The 24214-nt window shown below is 36.0% G+C and overlaps 1 protein-coding gene across 8 annotated transcripts in view; it reads right to left on the reverse strand.

The window, feature by feature from the left end:
* Nucleotides 1–24214, reverse strand: part of LOC118274874 (T-box transcription factor TBX3) — a 106554-nt gene that overhangs the window by 41344 nt on the left and 40996 nt on the right. The window lies entirely within an intron of this gene.

Here is a 24214-nt window from a genome sequence, read left to right on the forward strand (position 1 = left end):
ACGCTGATTTTGCGGAATATTTGGGACGAAAATACTTGATTGTAATCGATGCGCATTCTAAGTGGATTGAGGCACTTCCTATGGATCGCACGGACGCGCAGTCAACAATCACAGCGTTAATGACCGTTTTTAGCAGGTTTGGGTTACCATCGCAACTCGTTACGGATAATGGACCACCATTTCTTTCTCACGAATTTAAAAATTATTGTATGAACAATTGTATTTCACATGTGACGTCGGCGCCATACAGACCACAGGGTAATGGTGCCGCCGAAAATGCAGTAAAGACTGTAAAGAAAGCTATTAAAAGGGCAGTTCATAGTGGCGAAAATGTGTTGCAAGCATTAAATACATTTTTATTTCATTACCGCAATTGTGATCATGCAACTACGGGAGTGCCACCGGCAGTATTGCTAACTGGACGTCGGATGCGCATGCGACTAGATGCGTTACGGCCAGATGTTAAAAAAGTAGTACAGGCTGCGCAGCAACGCCAGATAGCTCATGCGGGAGGCACGCCCCAGCCCACAATTCCAGTTGGAGAAACAGTGCTCGCACGTGACTATACCTCGAGTCCGAGTAAATGGTCTACGGGAATAGTATCTAAAACTTCCGGACCGGTGTCTTACCGCATCGACATGGGAAACGGTGTCGAGTGGCGCAGACATCGGGATCAATTAGTTCCAGTTGGGAATAAGTCGAGACTTTCACTGTCGCGAGCGAGCATCGTTACTCATAAGGGGGAGAATGGGGTGAATGATCATAATGGAGATGATACTTTTGAGGATGCATCAGATGCATCAAATGAGTTGGGGACGGAGGCGGGTGGCGGGCAGCCTATGAGTGCCGCCAGATCTAGACTTAACTCGCCGCCCCCGCCGCCGCCGCCACCGGGGGCTTCGGCAAGAACAATACGCGCGCACGTGCGCGCCGTTAATAAAGATAAAATGAAACATGTTTATTATTTTTAGTATGGTTAAGAAGTGTTAAGTTTGTGTAGCATTATTAAACACATATTGTGGTAGGCAGTAATAACGACTTTAGGAATATTATTGTATCTTCGCGTACTATTGTATTTAAGTTTAACTATTCCTTTAGATTTTAAGGGGGAAAAGTGTAAGGTATTTCTTAATATTTTTATTATTGTATAATGTGGGTAAGCGCTTTATTTCAATAAACCAGTCAGTTTCCCAGCCCGGTGTTTGATTGACGTCCCAAAACCATAATTTTTTTTTAAGTTTTGTTACGAACTTAAATTAAATTTAAAGTAAAACTTTACAATACAAAGAGCTAATATAATTAAGAACTTCAATCTACCTAAACACAAAGCGCAACCTTCATCAATAACATGTTAAAATTATCAATAAAATATCAAAGTAATATTACAACTACCATACCTGTAACTGTACCGCATTCGGCTCCACAAAGAGCATTAAAATAAAACGCCGCAAGCGCACATCTAAATGACGACAACTTCTCATTGATTTTATTATTATATTTATGTCAAAGATTAAGTGGGATTAATGTCAGACGCGACAGCTTTTACGACTACAGGTAGCGATATTGATCAGGAGTTTATAAAGGAGTGTATGAAATAAATAAGTTTTAATAGCTGTTCTTTGAGTTATGATATGATACGTATTGTTTAGTTTTTTTTATAGCAACGGAAATATTTGTGTGTTCCGTTAAAAATGTATCTTGATTTTACTAATCTGTGATGTCGATGTCTTTAATTCGTTACAATAAGTATTTCAAGAGGCTAAAAATAATTAAAATTCATTACAAAGACGCCTGAATACTATATTGCGCCGATAAACAATCATTACACGGACTAAGTGGTATTTTATTAAACTGAGTTGAACATCTGAGAAGCCGCCGGTTTCCGCGACAACTACACCTCTGTGAAATCAGACTAATTGCGCATCTGCGAACAACTCATTGGCAATAACTGAGTAACGACAATACAATCATTCGTTCATTCGTCCATTCGGTCTCTCGTTCATTCGGCGCGTTTGCGCTCAAAGGAGGCCGAACCTCAAGGAGGCCGATTTGTTTAGTATAAAGACTCCTTTATGGGCTGTATCGCCTCATACGAATTTATTTTCGCAGTTATTATGCGATTCAATTATTGCACAATGTTCGCTCAGGTTTCGGTCGCTTTTGAGACCGCGGTACCAGTTTTGAGAATTGTGTCTAGTCTCATTTTGAGGGAAGGGTTAATTATTGGTTGGGCTCTGATTTAAATGTTGAGTAAGGGCAAAATTTTAACACTGATTTTTGTTAGAAATTGGCTTCGTTTAGTAGTTTTTTTTAAGGGGGGAAAATTATCTAATGACTTCTCTCGCCTTGGGCGAAGTGAGAGAGAGTGTCAGACTCTTACTGACTAAAAACCACCCTGTTCCTACTCTTGCTTTTCGAGCCGGAGCCCCGGTAAACCAGCTAAGCAGTCCGCAGCTCCAGATGTCGTTTAGTAGCTAGATTTATCAATAAAACATAGGTACAATATCCGTTTTTAAACTTCATCATAATAAAAAAGTTAATTGCAATTACGTTGCGAATAAAAACTACCTAATTATGAAACAACGATACTAATTAAACATACAATTTATTCTACAGGCCTTTACCGTTTACATTATTCAATAATATTTCATAAAAAACAGCAAAAAAAGTACCAAAATGAAGTGGCAACAAATAACAATTCGAAAAACATAAAACCCTTTTTGACGTTTAATAAAAAAAATATTTTTGAATCCAATATGGATTCCGTCAAACGGCTCCCGAAATTCGCGCTTCAATGACCGACACCGTTATAATCTGTGGCCTTTTTGAAAAAGGAACATGTTCCGTGATTATTATCTCTTCATCGTTCGGCATTTGAAATCGGTGAATCCTTTTAGAATTCGTAATTTTAGGTTATTCGCAAAACGTTTGGTATTGTCATGTGTTTTGCGCTGTGTTACGTGAATGTATCTTAATTTATTTTAGTTTTTAATGTCTTACTATGATGCTTTAACGATATTCTATAGATATCTAGATGTTGATGAAATAATTCATGGAGGTTTTCGAAAATGCATTTAAAAAAGTTGTTGAAATATGGCAATACGTTTAAAAAGATTTACGTTTTCCAAATCAGCTTTTAGATATTATGATATTTCGCGTGTATTGTATAAAATTTCATACTCATTGTGTATCAATAGCTACCGAATATATGTTTTATCTAAAAATGCGTTTTTTTTTTAATCATTTATTCCAATTAAACACACAACAAATACATACCTACGTAGGTAATTACTTTTGAAACGTCAACATTAATGAAGAAATACCTAATAGTCAGTCTGTCAGTCTGTCCGTCAGTGAAGCTAGGCTACATAGGCATAGACTACATAACATATTGTCCATGGACATAACAGTAAGTATTATAATTTTGAAGTTTACGCGCAATGAGAGTCCGTTGTGAAGTCGCGCTCATTAGCAGAAGCAATTAGCATTCTGTCCAGTGTCTGCCTAGCCCTCGTCAGAAAATAGCCAGCTGTCAACACACCGCCATCTTGTATTCTGCTACAAAACACTGGTATGTCTCATCTGTATTACTGAAAGTGTCTTTTTTTCCTATTTTACACTAGCTACTTCCGCGCGGTTTCACCCACTCTGATCGGTTCCTATTAAACGTAGCGGATGTTTTATATAATATTATACTATAACCTTCCTCGATAAATGCGCTATCCAACACAAAAAGAATTATTCAAATCGGACCAGTAGTTTCGGAGATTAGTGCGTTCAAACAAACAAACTAGATAATATTATATGTAGATATAGATTTGATGGGTATGTCCGTTTCAGAGAGAGATCTTCATAACACATCCTATGTGTTATGAAGATGCTTTTTTAAGTGGCGAAAATCATTCAATGACTTCTCTCGCCTTAGGTGATACGAGAGGGAGTGTCAGACTCTTACTGACTAAAAACCACCCCGTTCCTACTCCTGCTTTTCGAGCCGGAGCCCCGGTAATCCCGCTAGGTAGTCCGCAGCTCCGGGTTATGAAGATGCTGTAGGTACTCTGTTCTTCGAGTAGTGTAGTTATACCTATATGTCCGAATCATCAAGTTCGGATATAAGACCTTATGGGTCACACGTCAAGATATATTTTTAGTTAACTTAAAGATAAATAAATGTAAATGAACAAAGCCATGTTTAACAGCTAGTAAATTAGTGAGTAATGAGAGAAATCTTGCAGCCGATTGATGTTAATGATATTTGCCAACTAAGTAGGGACCATTTTGTTGTATGGCGGCGTTGTATGGCTCATTTTGTATGTATGAGTCAATACATACCTCATACATACCACTTAAGATGTTTGTATGGGATGAAAATGCTCGTTAAATACATTCCTATTTTTTTTTTTGTTATGATACTACTCTACAGATTTCGCTAATTTTAAGAATTGACTATTAAGATGAGCTAGCTGTTTGCCGCGGCTTTGCCCAAGTGTTCAAAAGAAAAATCTTATCATAATATCGCCTTATTGCGACGCGATAAAGGATAGATCCTAATGTGGGGCACGTTAACTGATTCAGAAATAAAAATATTAAGACCTCACACTCAACACTCTTACAACCACTCAACTCAAAACCACCGCAGATAAAGCTATACCATCACACACAATTAAAAACCAACCCTATCAGTCACAAAATATGGCATAAAATTTCTTTAAAATTGAGACCTGACACGCATACGACACCGCACATAAAGCTACACCATCACACACAATCAAAAATAAACCCCAACATTCACAAAATACGGTTTAAAATCCCTTAATCGTTGGCGAGATAAGTCACCTACCGCATCCACATTAGGTGGTTGGTGACAAAACAAATGATGGTGTTAGTAGCATCGACCGCGTTTGAAGTAGCCGCCGGTAGCACTCCGGTAGATAGCCTTCTTTTATAGAGATTATTAGGTATTTTGGACTATATATGGTTTCAGGGCCAATCTAATAAAGAACTAGACTCATACCAAATACCTATTAGAGTATCGGATTACTGAAAATTGCATAACCTATACAGACATCAAAATTGCGACCTGACACTCTTTTAAAACCGCTCAACACTGCATATAAAGCTATACCATCACACATTATTAAAAACCAACCCTAACACCCACAAAATATGGCATAAAATCACTTAAAAATTAAGAACTGACACTCTCTTAAAACAGCTCAACAGTCATACGACACCGCACATAAAGCTACACCATCACACACAATCAAAAACCAACCTCAACACTCACAAGATAAGATACAAAATCACTTAAAAACTTAATCTTTGGCCCTACCGCATCCACATTAGGTGGTTGGTGACAAAACAAATGATGGTGTTAGTAGCATCGGCCGCGTTTCAAGTAGCCGATGCTACTAAAGCGGTAGCCGGTAGATAGCCTTCTTTTATTGGCCATAATGGCTCCGATAGGATTACTACTGAAGTGAAGTGTACTTTAGATTATAATGATTTTTTTTCTCTTTCTTTGTTTTTGGGTAATGTAATGGATTGGACGTCTTTGATTACTTATTTGATATTTTAGCGGGGGGTTTGTAGCTTTTTTTTTACTTTTTTATACCACTGTCGGGTGGCAAGAAAGCCACTAGATGGTAAGTGGTCACCGTAGCCTATGAACAACACTTTACTATTATGTCATGATTATTTGAGTAAAGTATTAGGTATGTATTATTAAGTAACTGTTGTTCCTTCAGGTTTTTTTTGCGGCACATATTCAGACTCTAAGCAATTGCTTTATCGTCATCCTCATATTAGTCACAAGACGTCCACTACTGAACATAGGCCTCTCCCATTGCTTGTGTACTCAAAATTGTAATATTTTACCTCTACACTGATTAAAGAACCTGGGATAATCCTCAAAGCAAATTACTAGAACTCACTTCCTCAATTTATAGGCGAAATTCAACATCTATGGAAACAACATTACTTCTCAAAACATTCATAGTAACAATAACCACTCAATACCATTCCTTGTTCCTATAATACACTCGACCACCTATAGCCCTTAATAATGGGAGATTTAAAAATCTGTGGAAACTACATTACTACTCCAAAAATTCATAGCCACAATAACCACTCAATACTATTCCTTGTTCCTATAATACACTCGACCACCTATAGACTACCGATACGCTGATAACGTGTTTAAATCCCACTCTTTATTACCCCTTATCACCATTTGGTCATTCACCCACACATACACACAATTACTTTTATTCCTATACACATAAAACACCCACACATTCAACAAAAAAAAAACAAACTTAAACCTTGCTCTCGCTTCGGTCATTAGTCATTGGAATTTGAACTCTGAATCAAGTGAGTTAAGGGTGTAAATAAATTTGTTGGGGTGTTTATTAAAAGTGTGACGCGGAATTTTTAGGATGCTTTTCAAAAGTGAATCTTAATTTGTTTCGATTGGTATCAGTTTAATGTAAACGTGTTTCGGATTTTTCGTTTAAAGAACTAAGTAGTGATGTGATGTGACGTGTCACCCAATTAGAACTAATTGGTGGTTTTATTTTTAGGTAAAGACTACCTATGTTATTTGGGATATTTCCTGTGCCTAAGTGAGCTATTAAAAAAACTGACAACTTTTTGGTTCTAAAACTGGGACAAAGTGTCGAATAAAGTAAAACCACAAAAAGAATTACTGGGCTATTTTCGGTTTTTTTTTAATTTCTCAGTTGTAACACGGAGTCTGGTATTGTATCCAGTATATGGCAATAGGCTCACCCACGATTAGGTACATGGAACTTATAACACAAATGGTGAAAAGTGGGTGTACATTGTATAGCGACATTACGTACCGTAATGTGCACCTCTGCCTACCCCTTCGCGTATAAAAGGCGTGACGTAGCTAAAATTTCTATTCGACATTCAAAAAGACACCAAAACGTAAACAACACTACAAACTTTTAAACACAATTTATGATTAAATTCGAAACTAAAAACGAATTCCATATTCAAAATTCAAACAAGCAACATGCAAACAAAATCGAAGCGGATAGCATTCGAAATCCGAATTGAAATATCAAAATTCAAAATAAGAATTACGCGGTGACGTCAGACCACCAAAGTGCCGCCGTCGATGAAATCAATACTGTGATCAGTTTATGGTGTATGTAGATACATGGAATGCTACTTGAGTTTTAATACTTTAGTACGTTTTATCGCTTATCTTAAAGGGATTAAGGAGCTACCGGTCTTTTCTCGATAACGCGCGCGTTAGCGTTAATAGTTGATGCATATTTATTTATCGGTAATGGAGAACGAACCACCGAAAGTTTTTTCGTATTTTTTTTTGTTTATTCTTTTTTTGAATTTAATTTTTAATCCAGGTGCCAGGCTGTCCGTGTCGGATTTTTTAAGTTGAAATATTAAATATAAATTTTATTGTTCATTCCGGTGTTGGCGGTTTTATTTGTAAATTGTAATGCGTGTTTTTGCAAATATTTGTTGCAAGTGCGGTTGGAATTTGAAGTTTTTTGTTTTAAATAGCTTCTCGTATACTTTGTTCTGTATTTAAAAAGTAGTTTAAAAACGATATTATGAAATGGCGGAACGCTTGGCATTCCCTTGCCTTCATTTATTTTTTAAATACAACAGTCTTTTGGTTTTATACTGTCACGATCTGAATACAAGTCTTTTAAGCATTAGGCAGAACAATCCACATTCAACAACCTCTTTGTTAAAAAAAGCCTTAAAAATAAATACGTGCTTTACTATCACAAAAAGCTGATGAAAAGCCATTTTTTCTCGACGACAAATTGTTATAAAAAGGTGACCTTAGAGATGAGCAAACGACCTGCCGACCGCAATCAATCTCCCGCCCACGGCTGGGCTACGGCTGGGCTAGGGCGCCGCCCTAGGCCCGCCCAGCGATCAACGCTGGAGCCTGACACGCATTGATGAGGTGATTAGAAGAATGAAGGTGGTTACATGTTGCGTAATGGATTGTGTGGCTGTAGATTTACAAATTAATTATGAAATGTATAGACGACTTGCCTAAAAGGTTTTTATAAAAATACAATTTTAACGTTGTTTGTCATAATGAGCACCTCTATTATTAGAACTCGAAACGAGATATTTACCATGTTTATTTATGTCTATGAGTTTCCGATATTTCGGCACTGTTGCAAGCGCCATGATCACGGATGAAAGACATGAATAAACATGGTAAATATCCCGTCTTACGTTCTAATGTTAGTGTTAGTGACCATGTCAGTTTAAAAACAAATTTTAATAGGGATCGTCCAGAACGCCTTTACAGTCAAATATAACAATTATTTATTTGACAGTAAAGCCAGCCTATATACAAACAATTTAAAGTCAGACAAAAATGCACAGCAATAAAAAAAAACACACACACAAATTCATTTTCATGTGAAAAAAGGGAAATTCCATAGCAATGTGTAACAAATAAAAACAATACAAAATAGAGTGTTCATTTTCGGAGGCGTGTTGTGCAAATAAAGTGAGAATATAGAAAATATTCGTTCGTTCCGCCATATTGTTGGAGGCGCGCGTCAAAGTATTTTTGTTTGACATTCATGTCACTTTTTGTATAGGGTTGATACGCATTTCTATTATTAAGTACTTATTTTTTTATATCGTCACGCCTTTTATCCCTGAAGGGCTAGGCAGAGGATGTTACGGCACGTAATGCCACTGTACAATGTACACACCCACTTTTCACAATTCATGTTGTAAGTCCCATGTGAGCCTATTGCCATATACCAGGCACGTTTCTAGACTTCGTGCTAAAGGCAATGAAAGGCTGTCAAAAAATGACAGGCACTTAATGGAAAATACTCTAGGTATCATTAGTACAAGTTTGCTTTACGTTGACCGAAAACGCAAACCCATACTAAGGGTACCGATTTGCCAGCTGTAATAAACCAACCAATCAGAGCACTGAATGCGCTTTCGTTTCGATCTCGTTCAACGTAAAACAAACTCGTACTAAGCCCTCTGACACACTGTCGATTCTTAAGCTCTAGTACTTATAGTACCCACTAAGTAAGTACTAAGTTTCAGCACCAACAGTTAAGAAAAAACTAGACTAAACAAAAATGTGTTTAGTCAAAGATAAGATCTAATTTTGACCCGTTTTCAATACTAAGCACAATGCTGTGTGGGTTGGTCTCAAGCTCTCAAGTGTAGTACGAATCTTATGAGTTCAACGTATTCAGCTTGCGCCCACGCAGCAACTTTTTGCTTTACTTTACTTGTACACAAGTGTCATAAAGTGCTGAGTTTAAGCTTATGGAAGTGTACAACAGTGTCCTTAAGATACTTTTAATATAAAGAGGCTTAATTATAAATAAGAAATTGGATAATTTTTTGCGTTTTATACTGGTTATAAAGATTTTTGTTCTATAATATCACGCTTTTTAATCGGCATAGTTGCTTATAGGTATACACATTTCGTGGTTGTATGAGAATTTTCAAAAAATCCAAATCCTTGCTATTTGTCTTGTGTATTGATTCCGAGAGTTCTTGCTGTCGCAACAACGACCACTTGACCAACGACGCGTTCACATAGTTATATAAAAATCTCAATAAAAATTTTACACCTAGCACCTAGCTTCACTGACGGACAGACTGACAAGCTATTGTATTTATTTGTTGACGTTTCAAAGAACCAGAAATTTATGGTTAAATTGGAATAAATGATTTGATTTTGACTTGGCTTACACATATACGGCTAATTTCAATAACCTATCTATGTGTAGATTTGCTTACTAGAGATAGTATTTTGACATAAGCTCGATACAAAATGTCTCAAGATTGTATCTCCATAGATAGGTTATTGAAATTGGCCGTCAGTGACAGCCCTAACAAAGAATAAGACAGAGTATCAAATACTAGCAACTAAAGAATGCGGAAAATGTAAAATTGACGTTTTCACGTCTGACAACACAGGTGTGAGGGATACAGGGTGTAATAGAAATGTTGAAACAACCAGACATAAGGCATATTTGTTTATGTCGCGAGGGGCAATAACGATACCTGCTTGGAGGGCACTTATTGGCTCTTTGTAAAAGAATATCTGTTGATTTTTTTTTATATTTTTATCAAAGATTGTGTAAGTTTTTGAGAGTAGTTTTTCTAACTTTTTATTATTCGGTATTTTTAATGTTTTTTTTTAAGAGAGGAATATCATGCAATGACTTCTTCCGCCCTGGACGTTTACGAAAAGAATGTCAGCCTCTTACTGACTAAAAACCACCCCGTTCCTATTCGAATCCGTTTTCGTGACAGCCAGTTGAACAACATATAATATGCATATTGTGCATGCATAATATTTCAAATTGCTTGATAAACTAAAATGTATCTTCTCCTATTAAAATCTGATAATTATAAAAATATACTTCAGTTTAAAATTGTCAATTCAACTGTTTTGTATCACTTACAACTTCAGCGTGTATTACAAACACTCAAATCGGATTAAAAAAGAAAAGCTACGCCATAAATATGGAATACTGACGAATTTTAAAATTTAAACTTCGAACAGTGTTCGGGTGTTACCAATATCGCGACATGAAAGCTTTTCAATCGTTGCTACTTTATGGTATTACTGAATCGCGAGTTCGAATTTCATACGATTCTATTTTTAAATAAATGGCTCTGGCTCTTTTCTTTTTATATTTTAAACTTTTTAACCCTATGCAAATACTGTTCTAGATTTGAATTTTAGATTTTTTTTTTTTTTACTTTGAGTGTAATCTGTGTAAGATCTTTTTGCTTGATGTGATCAGCTATTTTAAAAGTGGAATTTGAAATTCTGGCGTTGAATAATGACAGTATTTGTGAATTCTTATTACATAAGATTTAATAAATAATATCAATACTTCTATAGTATTTTATAATACAATCATCAGATATGACAAATATCTTCATGAGAGCTTGCAGAGAGTAAATATAACGTCAAATCATCTTGCAAATCATTCATCAATCATCTTTTCATTCTTTCTTACATTCCATTGTCAAAACTTTCCTCAAAATGTCGTTCATGGTATACATTGTTCGGCAACCACTATCATTATTTTTACACTAGCACATCAAGCTACACAATCTATCATCAAAAGACTTTCTACTTCAATACAAATCGGACAAGGTTGCTAATCCTTCGCGTAAGGGTGTAGCTAGACCTGCTGTCTTATCAAAAGAATTTCTTCTTTATTCCAAAACTGATAAGGTTGGTAATCCTTCGCGTAAGGGTGTATCTAGACCTGCTGTTGAACACCAAGGTCTAGAAAATTCAATGTCACAGACGTCTAATTAATGAGCATCATTATCTATTGACCTTGAAGCGATCGACGTATGAACTGATGGTAAACTGACACGGGAGCTACATGGCGGACATTTTGACGCGCGCCGTGCGTCAAACGCGACATTTTTATGATATTTGTATGCAAATTATGACAGAATGAATGGTTTGAGGGCTGCTGTCATATTTCATGGACTTTGGTAAAGTCGTTGTGTTTTTGGTGAGGCTTTGGTTGTGGAGGGAAGCCATGAATTTATTAGTTGGGGTCGAAGAAAATTTCGTAAGTGTGTAAGAATATTTTTTGGAAATGGTTGCCTAGTAGTTATGTATAAAAAAAACAACAGTGTCACGTCTTTTATCCCCGAAAGGGTAGGTAGAGGTGCACATTACAACGTATACCCACTTTTCACTGTTTGTGTTTTAAGTCCCATGTAATAGGTGGTGAGTCTATTGCCATATACTGGGCACAAATCCAGACTCCAAGAAATTTTCGAAAACCCAAAAAAGTGAAGTTAAGAAAGTTAGTAAGAATTAAAGTGAAATATTGGAAGTCTAGAGAAAAGAGACAGCAGGATAAAACACAAGGTAAATTATTTAAAGCAAATAAAACTCAAAATCCCTACAGAAAAAAAGAAAAAGAACATGTGGGTGGAGGGAAAATAGAAAGATTCCCCGTTATATTCCCTGGCTCCCGGGATGGCCGCCATCTTAGTTTTGCTCCAATTCCCAACAATTTCGAAGGGAACTCTCCCAATCTTTACATAGACGATGTCCAAATCGACGAAACTACTTTCAGATGTTACAAAATTCATAGGATTCCAGAACATTTTGGAATATTTGAGCAGCATGCCTAGTTTCTGTATCATTTCCCTGTCGGAACCCCGCGCCGTCCCCAGTGGTAGCTTTGTTACAATATTTATGTCGGAACTTGACGCAAAACATATTCTGCGGATCCTACCTACATTTCTTTTAGACGTATCTACTTCGTTATTTACTTTGCCTTCATATATTACTTATTTAACAACCACATTTGGTATATTTGCAACAAATTTTGGATTTATTACCCCGTTTAATTACGCTACTCCATTTAAAATTCATGTCTGAAGTAATTAAGTAATGTTTAATCGTTTTATTACTTCATCAAATAATTTTCTAGAATCTAACGTGTTTGGAATGATGAAAATGTTCTTAATACCATGTTCGTAATAACAACGATAGTTAATTGTGACTGGTTAAGTAAAACCATAAACTTTACAACATTACCCAATGTTTAATGGATGGCTATTTCAGATCGCAGAACGGTTTCCGTCATTATTCCACGTCGAAAATATCCACTTTAACTATATAAACTGTGTACACTTTTACACCTAAATTATACCATCAAGCGTGCTGCTCAAACGGAACACATAAAAAGGAACAACACGTGAAGCCGTTAGTTTGGCACCCCCCTTAATAATAGGTGATTTGGCCTCCCCTTCGCCCACATATAGACACCGACAGCCGTATTATGACCAAACTATATTGGCCCCTACGTGGCGGAAAACTCAGAGAAGTGTCAGTAGCTCTCTGATACAAATTTCGAGGTGGGGCAGGTCTTTGTTATCTGGTGATTTGGCGTGGATGCGTGCTTCCGAGCCATCCTGGAGGTTTCAGTCTAATGCCACTTGTATTGGACATTTTATTGTCACACGCTGCTACTTTTCCGTGAGTTGTGAACCTCGAATTTTAGGAAGTATGTTCTCACTGACGTTTTTATAGGCTCTAAAGGTAAAATAAAAGTGAACTTTGAGTGTTTCTAAGTTTTGCGGTTTTTTTATTTCGGTTTATATTTACTGCTGAGGTGTGAGCGTAAGAATGTTTCAATGAATTTGGAGGGAAAGCGATTGCCGTCATCGGTATGGAAAAAAAAAGTCTGGTATTTAGGTTGCCTCGAAGAACAATTTGTTCGTTTCAATTTGAATTCCGAAACAAATGATTTGGATAGATTACATTTTGTTTGAACTAGATGTTTTCTATTTTTTTTCTTTGGCTAGTGACGTAATGAATGTTAGAATTCATATTTCGAATCTCAGGGAAATGAGGCCATAGTTTGGCAGAGTCATAACGAAAGAATTTTATATAGTTAAGTATAAAGTTATTCGTAAACTATTCTTAGCAGAATACTTAAAGAATCCGCGAGAGACTCCGAAATATGCATATCGTACCCGATAACCGCAAAGAATTTAATAGACACATCAAACTGAAAACTTTGGGTCGCCGCAATAAAATCTCCTTATAACGAACAAGACTTCGCTCCGAGAATCATTTGGAATATTTCAGAGAATAATTCTCGTATTATACCGTTGTATTATTTTTTAATGTTTCCGCGGCAATCCGGGCGGTTTGGTCGTTTGCATAAATTTTCGTGTGAGTTTATTAGACTCTGTGGTACATGGAAGTGTCGTTTTCTCAATTTTCCCGCCAATTTTTGGGTTTCAAAATGGCTGCCGGCGTCGACACGCACGGCCCTCACGCGATACCGGCATTCCCTTTCAGCGTTGTTGAATTATTTATTTGTTTTCAATACGTGTGATGTGGCCAATAAAAATTGTTAGCGTCTCTGTCGGACATATTGTACAAGTGATTGCGATTCCGGATGCGAGTGTGTTACGATTTTCTCAGTGAATGTTTGCGAGAGAAATATTGTCGGTGTAGAAATAAGTTGGGCGACAGTAATTGTTCTGGGAAGCGCGCGCGGTATGTGTTCTTGTCGCGGCGTTAAATTGTATTTTGATATGAAGTTATGTGTGTTCCGGTCTGTGCTGCTTTTTTTACTTGGTATTTTTTCTTTAAAATAATAAATGTCGTCACGCCTTTTAGCCCCGAAGGGGTAGGCAGAGGTGCATTTTGTGCCACTGTATAATGTACAGCCACTTTTCACAATTCACCAGTGTTAAAAGTTCCATGTAATAGTGGGTGAACCTATTGCCACATTTACAAGCTCCATGCTACTACAAGACTAAAATAGTGTTTCTGTAATGCCATCTGAGCTGGTCTGTAATGCTCTAATGAAAATGCCAAGGACTGGACTTTGGGCAGTTTTATAACCTAAACAATTGTGACAAGTAATTTTTGACCGATAAGTATAACTAGAAAATTCAAGAGACGATAAAAATAGCCATACAGGTAACTGCAACTATTTCATCACACCCAATGAGATAGATATCGTTCTTAGTAGACCACCCAGTCACAGTGAGTGTTACCTAACCATAACTTAACACGTTTCAGTTAATTGCAGCCAACTGCCTGTTATAGGAATGCAATCAAGTGAGATGGTGCTGTGATAAGGCGAGTCTCTATCGCTGTTGGACGGACGTTTGCGTTCATATATCTTATTGGCTTATGTCTTTACACTAATATTACTTACACCAATGAAGTAGAGTGACTACTGACTACACTTTTTAACACCCATTTACTTAGGAACGTAAACAGCTAGACTTATGTTTAACTTCTCTTATTTAGATAGACTTTTTAAAGGGGGAAAGATATCCCGTCTTGGGCGAGGCGAGAGGGAGTGTCAGACTCTTACTGACTAAAAATCACCCTGTTCCTACTCCTGCTTTTCGAGCCGGTGCCCCGGTAAACCCGCTAGGTAGTCCGCAGCTCCGAATCACCTAGCTAGGCCTAAGAGACTACAAATCTTATATTTAAATTTCAAAAATTGCTAAGAAAAGGATCCACTTTTCACTGATACCCTGTTACAAAATTTTAAGTTTCATAATATTGTAGACGTGAACTTATGAGCTTTTCCTTCTCCTCCAAAAAAATCCTGAAGCGCAGTAATCAAGGTGACTAAAACTAATTCCACAGAAATCAACTAAGTACTCATAATCAGTTCGCAAAATCCCTTGTCCCCTTTCAGATCAGAGCCAGTCAAGTGCGAAAATCAAATATTTGCGGAATAAGTTTGTCGAAAACTGAGGTGCGTGTATCGTCTGACACTTTTTGTGGAGCGAGGGTTTGGTCAATAGTGGCCGGCAAATAGATTAGCTGAGCGTCACTATTGGTTCTCGATTGGTGAGTGAGACGAGAGAGTAAGGTTCGAGATGAGATATTGTGAGAGGGGTTAATATTAGAGAGGTTAGACTTGATTTTATAAGATTTTGTGCTGAAGTCAATACAGCTTTATGTTTTATCATTTGTTTTATTAACACATACCAATACTAACAGTGATTGAAAATAATTGAGCTTAAAAACTAGCAATTTTTTACCTTTGAGATATACATAGCAAGAATTAATTTCTTGCATGAATGTAATTGAAGTCAATTCGTAACTTTGTGTGACTTAGTGCTGACTATAATCGATTTGTCATAAGTATTTTAAAATCATCGATAGGGGCAGTAAATAGAACAAAACGGCAATACAATGTAAATTTTGGTAATTATTATTAATTCTTAAATCGCAATTGTGTAAAAAAGTGACTTCAATTCGAGTCGCCATTGGTACATTGGTAGCGTATGCCAATGCCAAATCAATGTATTTGATCCCAACTTGATCCAATGCAAATATTTGATCCAAGTGAAGCGCGCAAACATTTGGAAAGTATCGTGTGTTGTGGGAACTGCACATGCGCTGTCACATTTTTTTACTTTTAAGGATTTTTTCTTTTGTTTATTTATAGTCTAACCGTTAAATAGCTACTAAGATGTAAAAAATAACACCAAAAATCATTGATAGGAAACGTGTTTATTGTGATTCCTAGGTCAAACAGAGAGGAATCGGTTGTTTTTAACTTAAAAGGCTCAACAGCTATCTTTTAAAGGCATAAAGAAGAGAAGGCAATTTTTTAATGATGGCTCACTCTCTGTCATAAAAATTATGGACAGAAGTGAACTGTATGATACATTTAATAAATCGACATCAACTTGCATGTTTGTAAATGCACCCACGACACAGGAGTAAATCCTAGTGTGGGGCAGCGTTATTATAAAAATAATAAGTTGCAATCCTTCTGGGACAAAGGTAGGGCAATTTTATTATAAAAATAATAAGTTGCAATCCTTCTGAGACCAAGGTTTGACTCTATATGTGTGCACAAATAACTCATTAATGGCGTTCCATGTCCTAGTGCTTTCAACAACTGGTGGAGACCACAGCGAGTAGCGCCCGGATTACGGCACTAGCCTATCGATTACGTCACCGAAGCCCTAATCCGACACGTAAAACTATTTAGGGCTGCCACTTAACGATGTTTGTGACGTCACACTACTTTTTTTGAAGGGGGAAAATCATCCAATGACTTCTCCCGCCTTGGGCGAGGCGAGAGGGAGTGTCAGACTCTTACTGACTAAAAACCACCCCGTTCCTACTCCTGCCTGTCGAGCCGGAGCCCCTATAAACCCGCTAGGTAGTCCGCAGCTCCGTCCCACTACTTTATTTATAGAAATGACACAAAATTATTATAAAACTCTTTCAAATTGAAACACTAGGTACTGATTCATAGATGAGTTTTTAGAATGCTTTAATATTTAATAAAAAAAAAAAAATATGATGATAAAGAGAGAGAAAATCTTAATTTACTTCCAATTAGATACTTTACTGAAGTACAAATTTCATGTCAATAAGAGTTTTGTTACAGAGTAACCGCCGTTCTCAGAGTCATTTAATGATTACTTAACCCAGTCCTTAGTAATTGTTTCCAGAACAAATTACACAGGAATAAGTTTAAGTAATCATTAAAATGTCTTTGAAAACAGCAGTAAATATATATCAAATGTATTTAGTCTTCAAACAAACTCATTCTGGTCTACATATAACACAGTTTTTGCGCGCATCCCTCTTGCGCATTCATAAGTAAATTCTAATTACGTATTACGAGTTGACAAGTTACCAGTAACTATTAGTGTTCAAGTTACGGCCTTTTATGGGAGTAACCGCCGCGGGTAATTTAGACCGGTATAGAAACCTGGACGAATGATCATAGACTATGTATACTTCATCGTCTTTGACATTGACAGCTCTGGCAGTTTGGGTTATTGTCTTTGCTTTGTGTTGACAGATTGGCTACTTGTTTTAAGTAATAGATAATATAGAGTAGTGGTGTTACTCCTGTTTTTCCTGAAGAGGAAACAGTTTTAGTAGTTTCTTTATGATAATGTTTGATTATTGTACTATTTCTTATAGCAAAACCCCTACAAATTTGGCAAACTTCACCCTCCCCTGTTTATTTAATAGACTCAAAATAATACTGTGCTGCATTCCAAATTCACTCTTACGTCCAATACTCAGATTTCAAAATCCACCAAATAAATACTTCATACCAGTTACACCTATTGTAGCCAATCTTTACAAAAAAAAACAGGTTTTAGACAGCCCTACCAACACAGCTAAAACATAAGGGCGTGTACACACGGTGTCGTTTGAAAAACGGCTGTGTTTACACTAGCGCATGACCCCAGCGATCAGATGACAAATGGACAACTAGCAACTATACCGTTACCGATACTATTCCGTAACTGTTACTGTCAATAATACTGTTTGATTGGTCAGTTTAATATTACTTAGGAGTGTTTTTTTAAGGGGAGTTAATATACAAGTGATGGTTGGTGCAATGAAATAGGTATGGAAAGGCAGAGACCGACTAGAGAACGACGCATTACACAGAGACTGGGTAGCAGTAGTTTTTGTCCAAGAACTTTTAAACTCTAATCTGATTGAACAGTGTAGACATTATAGCACACCCTCTAATGTAGAGGAAGTTCAGAAGAGGAAGGAGTAGGAAAAGGAAGCGATAGTTTCCATTTCCATCGGTGAATTTATTGCAGGCGACAGAATGACTAATGATCAAATACTCAAACGACACTCAATTTTAAGAATAGTTCTGTCACTACAAATTCTTTATAAAAAACAGAGACAGAACGATATTTAAGTACAACTTAAAATTGAGTAGCGTTTCAGTATTAAGCCAAAAGGCTCAAAAGAGATTGCACAACTGGGAGAAGTTACAAGTCTACCTAATTCACAGAAAAATACCAAACAACTTATCATAAGGTTACTCTATAACTCAATAAAGGAAAAAAAAACAGCGGCCCAATCAACTCGAAATCCGAAAGCGCCGTTTTATCACTGGCCAGTATCAACTTTTATGATTTTTAATCAACTTAAAATTATTTGAAAACCGAACGCCGGCGCCAGTCGTAATCAAGGTGCGTACAGAACAGAAAAACTGTTTTTTTTTTTCGGTTTTTTTTTTTGCAACAGATTATTACATTATTCGTGTGCACTTTGTATGGAGAAAATGGTCCCGTAAACTATTATATGGGACTCCTACAAAAGTTTTTTTTTGACAATGGCGAATTAGTTGCGAAGAAAGGGTTGGAAGATTGCGCTACTTAGATTAGTTCGCTCTTGAGGTTTTTTGGGCTTAAGATTTTTTTTCGTAAAGCCTTGATTTTTGAGACGGTTTCACTAAAAAGAGTACCAAAAGGATTACTTGTGAATTTTATCCCTTTTAACAAACAATAAACTGAATCACATTAGTTATATTTTAGAATTTCATAAACCACCTAAACCACCATCTTTTTTTTATGGAATAGGAGGCAAATGAGCAAACGAGTCACCTGATGGTAAGCGATCAGCCTAATTGTAACCTAAAAAAAAATATAACCTATCTATCACCCAAAACAATATACACAAAAGCTACCTATTCTCAAAACCGCTCGAACCGCACCGCTCGATAAATTAATCCAGTGGAACACTACCCAACCGTTAAGACGATAGCCCCTTCGCAAGATTTTATCGCCCTTAATAGAGAACAATTCGGTGGGGGCTGAGCATTTTGCCTGAATGGCTGCCAAAGGACATCACCTTTTGATCAATAACTGTACATAAATTACTGAACATATGGCCTTCGATGCTCGAGCGAGCACCGGCCCAGGCCTTTGTAGCACAGTTTGTATTTACAGGACTGTACGAGTATGTAACTCAGTTTTATTGGCTGTCTTGTCAATGTGACTTTTTAAAATATGTGATCTTAGAATATTATTTTTATTGCGAATGTATGAAAAGCAAGATGGTTGGGCGCCATTGTTTTTCTGTGAATTGTATTCTGTATAAAAAATTTGTGGTTTTTGCTTAAATGGAAAAAAAGGACAGATGATCATTTGATATTTAACAGAATTCGGTGATTTTGGACTAAAGAATACACTTGAAAATATTTTAGAAAACTGAAAAAACTGAAACTTCTTCTTTAGGATCGTAAGCTTCGCTAACTGCACCCTTAGTATGAGTTTGCTTTACATCGAACGAAATCGAAACGAGACGAGAACCAACCAATCAGAATGCCGAACGCGCTCTTATTTCGATTTCGTCAATCGTAAAACAAAGTTGTAGGTACTAAGGGTAGTGTATTAAGATATTTTTCTGCACAAAAAAGAGTATTTATTTAAGGTTTCCAAACTCCATAGTTACAAAAGTTCGAAAGTTATATGAAATAATTTGTTTATTTAATACTACTGCTACTCGCGGTTTCCTCTCCCCAATTTCCTTAAACAAACAATAGCTACTATTAACATAAAAACGTAAAATTCGCTTACGTAAGTTACGGGAAATAGTTGACAAAAAAATTAAAGCAAAAGAAGCCATAAGCCGTTTCATTAAGAAATATTTTGTAATAAAAGATTGACCCTTAAGTAGCTTAAGCCCAAGTTTTTAAATTCGATTATGAAGTAAACATGGGACTGTGCCATTATGTAACAGTTTAATGAACTTTCAACTTTATTTGAACGTATTTGGAGTTTGTTTTTACTTGTGAAATGTTTGTACGCCAAAATACTGAGATTAAGTTGTTGATACTCGTATTTTGAGTAGTTTTTCAAGGCCTGTAAATAAATAAAGACCATTTTGTTTAAGAAAGTAATCGGCACATATAAGTTGCTATCGTTGTTCTCAATATTTTAAACACAGTGTTAAACTCCTAATTTATACATACATACATAACCTGTCTCCCATGGGGGTAGGCAGAGACAATGCAACGCCAGTTGCTACGAATCTCACATACCTCTTTCGCTTCATCAACAGTCAGGTATTTTCATGCATGTTCGTTGCTTAAAGGTACTTTTAATTTGGCCCTTCATTAATATATCGCAAATCTGGTCACCTAATTTATATTCATAGGTACGTATTAAATTAATAAATAACTTGTAAGTATCTAGAGCTTAGTCTAACATAAACAACTTCAAACCCGCAGACTCTAAAACTTCACCCAAAAAATAGCTCAGCGCCAAACTTTTTGCAAGCAAGCAACAGATGTGAAATCGAACAAAGCCTACTCGAAACGAATTTAACGCTCGAAATACTTAAGCCATAGACAATTAATGCCCCATATTAAAGCTACCTCAGCTTCCAAATTTAAACAGGTAACCTCAAAATGTGAAATCAAGATGTTTTTCGCTAATCTTTTGAGAATAGGCCCCCCGATTAGACGAAGTGAATAGTCTTGATATTTGTGCAGCCTTTTGTAGTAAGGACCAAGATGTTTTGATGTTATTAGTATTGTTACTTTTGTGTATGGATCAAGTTGGTTTAAGTAGAGATAAAGTTAAATGATCAAGGTTTTTCTAAAGAGACAAAATCATCCAATTGACGTCTTCTGCCTTGGGTGAGTCGAGAGGGACCAAACTCTTACTGATTAAAAACCACCCCGTTCCTACTCCTGCTTTAGAGACGGAGCTCCGGTAAGTCCGTAGCCGTCCGGCTCCGATGTAGGTATAATGTACGCTACTAATGTACCTATTAGCCCGTTTATGAAAAAACCTAAACATGACAGTTAAAACAAAATGGAAAAAGCTTTTAGTTATAATTGTTCAATTATGATGCTTATAATTTATTGCACAAGAATCAAAGTTGTTTACGCAAAATAATAATTAAAATTTATTATTAAGAATGACGCGACACTTCAGCAATAACTTTGTAAAAACCAAATGAATTTAAAATAAGAACAAAATGATTTAAAAAAGGAACAAATAATTTTATACGCCATTACACCCTTTATTGATGTATTTATGGCTATAATTAATGAGTGCAATACATTTAAAGCAGATTGATTGATAAAAGGCATCGTCAATAATATAATTTTACGCTTTTTGCGACTTTAGATTGTACTTTTATTTGAAACCGTAACGGCAATCCTGGGTTTTAGCACAGCAATAAAGTTATTGTGGTTCTATAAAGGCTTTGACAGATGAGCGAATCGAATTAATCTAATAAATGCTTTATTTTATTTCGTAGTAGATTGGTAGCTACTATTACAAACTACAGAAGTAGTAACAGACTACCTAAAAATAAATTCTGAAAAATTTATAATAATTAAAAAATAAAATACACAAAATTGACTATCTTCACAAAAATAAATTTGTCAAAAGAAAATAAAGAAATCAAACGGAACGGAGCTAAAAAAGTGCGCTAAAAGTTAATATTCTCAATTCAAAATATTCATAAATCGAACAGCAATTGACAAAACGCTCTACAATTTATAATTTTATTTATTTTCAAATAAAAGTATTTAGACATACAAATCGAGTATACACAGTTCTGTCGGCTCACTTAATGTTGCCAGTGGTAATAAAAATTTAAGGTGTTGTAAATAATCCGGATTGCCGTCAATATATCGTCGGTTTGATTCACGGCTGAGGTTGGGGCGTTTGTTTTAAAATATTTATTAGCAGCTAGAGACATTTTGTCAAATGCGCGGTTAATTAGTTTGTGAATCGGTTCGTGGTTAAATTATTATGGACATTCCTTTCGGCTGTGTCAGTGGGAATAAGGATTGTTTTTTATTTTTGCCGCCTGCACAGTTTTAGTTTTTATTAGTGCCTTTGTTCAGTAGTGAATGTCTTTTGGCTTTATCAACAGTCTATAAGTGGCCACTACTGACCAAAAGCCTCTTATCGCATGGTCCACTCCACGCTTGCTCAATGCTGATTGGCGATTTCAAATTTATAATTAGCAATTATAAGTCCACTGTTCAGGTTTCCTCACGATGTTTTCTTTCACCGTTAGTCAGTGTGACTAAATAATCTTAGAAAGTACATATAACTCGGAATAAGTCACATTGGTACTTGCCGTTGGTAGGTTTTGAACTCGCACTCTCATGCATGAGAAGCGGGTGTTTTAATTCTTCTTATTTTGGCTTACATAGTTTGAAACTTTAATTTTGTATCAGAATCATCACTGTATATGGATATAATCATCGTCAAAATTGATAATGCTATTAAAACTATTATTGAGGTTAAAAGTGACACCGATAAAACGAAGCCTCGAGTAAAAACTAGTATCAATATAAAAAATAAATAAGTCATAAGCGACAATTACTTTAAGAAAATTACATAGCCATCAATTGCTCTATATAATACATTTTATAGCATAATTGAAAATTATTAAGTCATCAAGCGTTATTATCTAGTCCAGCCAATATTATATACTTCAGTCTGTTATTTACTTGATGCAGTTTACCTATAAATATGCTAAATCTAGACCTGTCTAGAATTTATTTTGCGTAATGACTAGCCTTGGTATTGGGTGACGATAGATCAGTTTTAGCTGTGAAGGCTTTGATTGGGTCATGTTTTTATCATGGTACAACATAGGAAATGTCAAAATTGTGACAAGTAAGAGTCTATGGCTAGGTATCTACCAGTCGTATTATAGTATTTCAGTCGGATTTCAAGTAATTGCGAATTTGAATACCATGTTGGAAGTCCAAAATCTTTTGCTCGTGCTCCATTAATTCAAAAAAGAATAATTTGTAACATTCTAAACTACAAGATACAGTTACAACAAACCACATTTTTTTACATCGCTTAAAAACAATAGCCATAGACACAATATTTTTTTCACACAGCAAAGGGCTTCACTTAAACAGCCTAATATTTCAAATTAATCGTTACTAACGATTGTGTCGATAATATCTATATGAAATATTGATGGCCGTCCAAAAATCGGCATGTTCGTCAGAGCAGGGGACGAAAAAAAAAAAGTTTAAAAACAAAACACATCTATCTTGTCAAACTGTTTTTTGTGTTACAGAACGGAGCTTTTGAGACAGAAAACAATAGGAATGTTCTTTAATTATTACTTATAGAGGTTTTTGTTGAATACTGTATTTATTGAAAAACGATATTGAGTGTTTTGGTAATATCACATAATTTAAATAACATGTTTTATAAAGTGAAGAAAATCTCTTGCAATTATCAACACAGACAAGTGAAAATCTGCAAACGTATCATTCATTTTTGTAACCCACCATCAACAAATAAAAACAAACAATAAAATCATACGCGACAGATGAGAAATACGTAAAAATACATCATTCGCATCGACGTAGTCAGCTGTTGTCAAAATTCTACGCATACCTCTCCGCGACCGTCGTTATTTCAATTACCTACGCCCCTCGTCAAAGACAAAAGGCCTGACATCCCGAAAAAAGGAAACAAAAAAAGCATACAAGCGCCCATCGAGTGAATTAAAAAAACAATTGTGTTATCTATGATTGGATCGCGGTCGTGTAAACGGTCAAGTGTAAGTTACTAAAAGAACCCGCCTTTTTCTTTACAGTAGCGGTTGTTCGTTTTTTGAAAATGGACTGTGCAATTTTTTTTTGCTAATGTCATTCCGAATCGAATTTCGGGTGGTTCCTATTTTGAATGGTGGGTTGTCTTTGGCCAGACATCTAATTATTGTGATTGACAGCTTTCATTATTATTTGACAGATGGATACTTTTTGGCGCCAATGTCTTGCAAACATTTTACAGCATATATTATGCAATATTTGTCCAATTCTAATGAAAAAGAATACCTATATAAAACATTGACGACATATCATCACATCCGCATCGAATAAACAATAAA

Source organism: Spodoptera frugiperda, chromosome 11 (genome assembly GCF_023101765.2).
Source record: "Spodoptera frugiperda isolate SF20-4 chromosome 11, AGI-APGP_CSIRO_Sfru_2.0, whole genome shotgun sequence".
NCBI classification, from domain to species: domain Eukaryota; kingdom Metazoa; phylum Arthropoda; class Insecta; order Lepidoptera; family Noctuidae; genus Spodoptera; species Spodoptera frugiperda.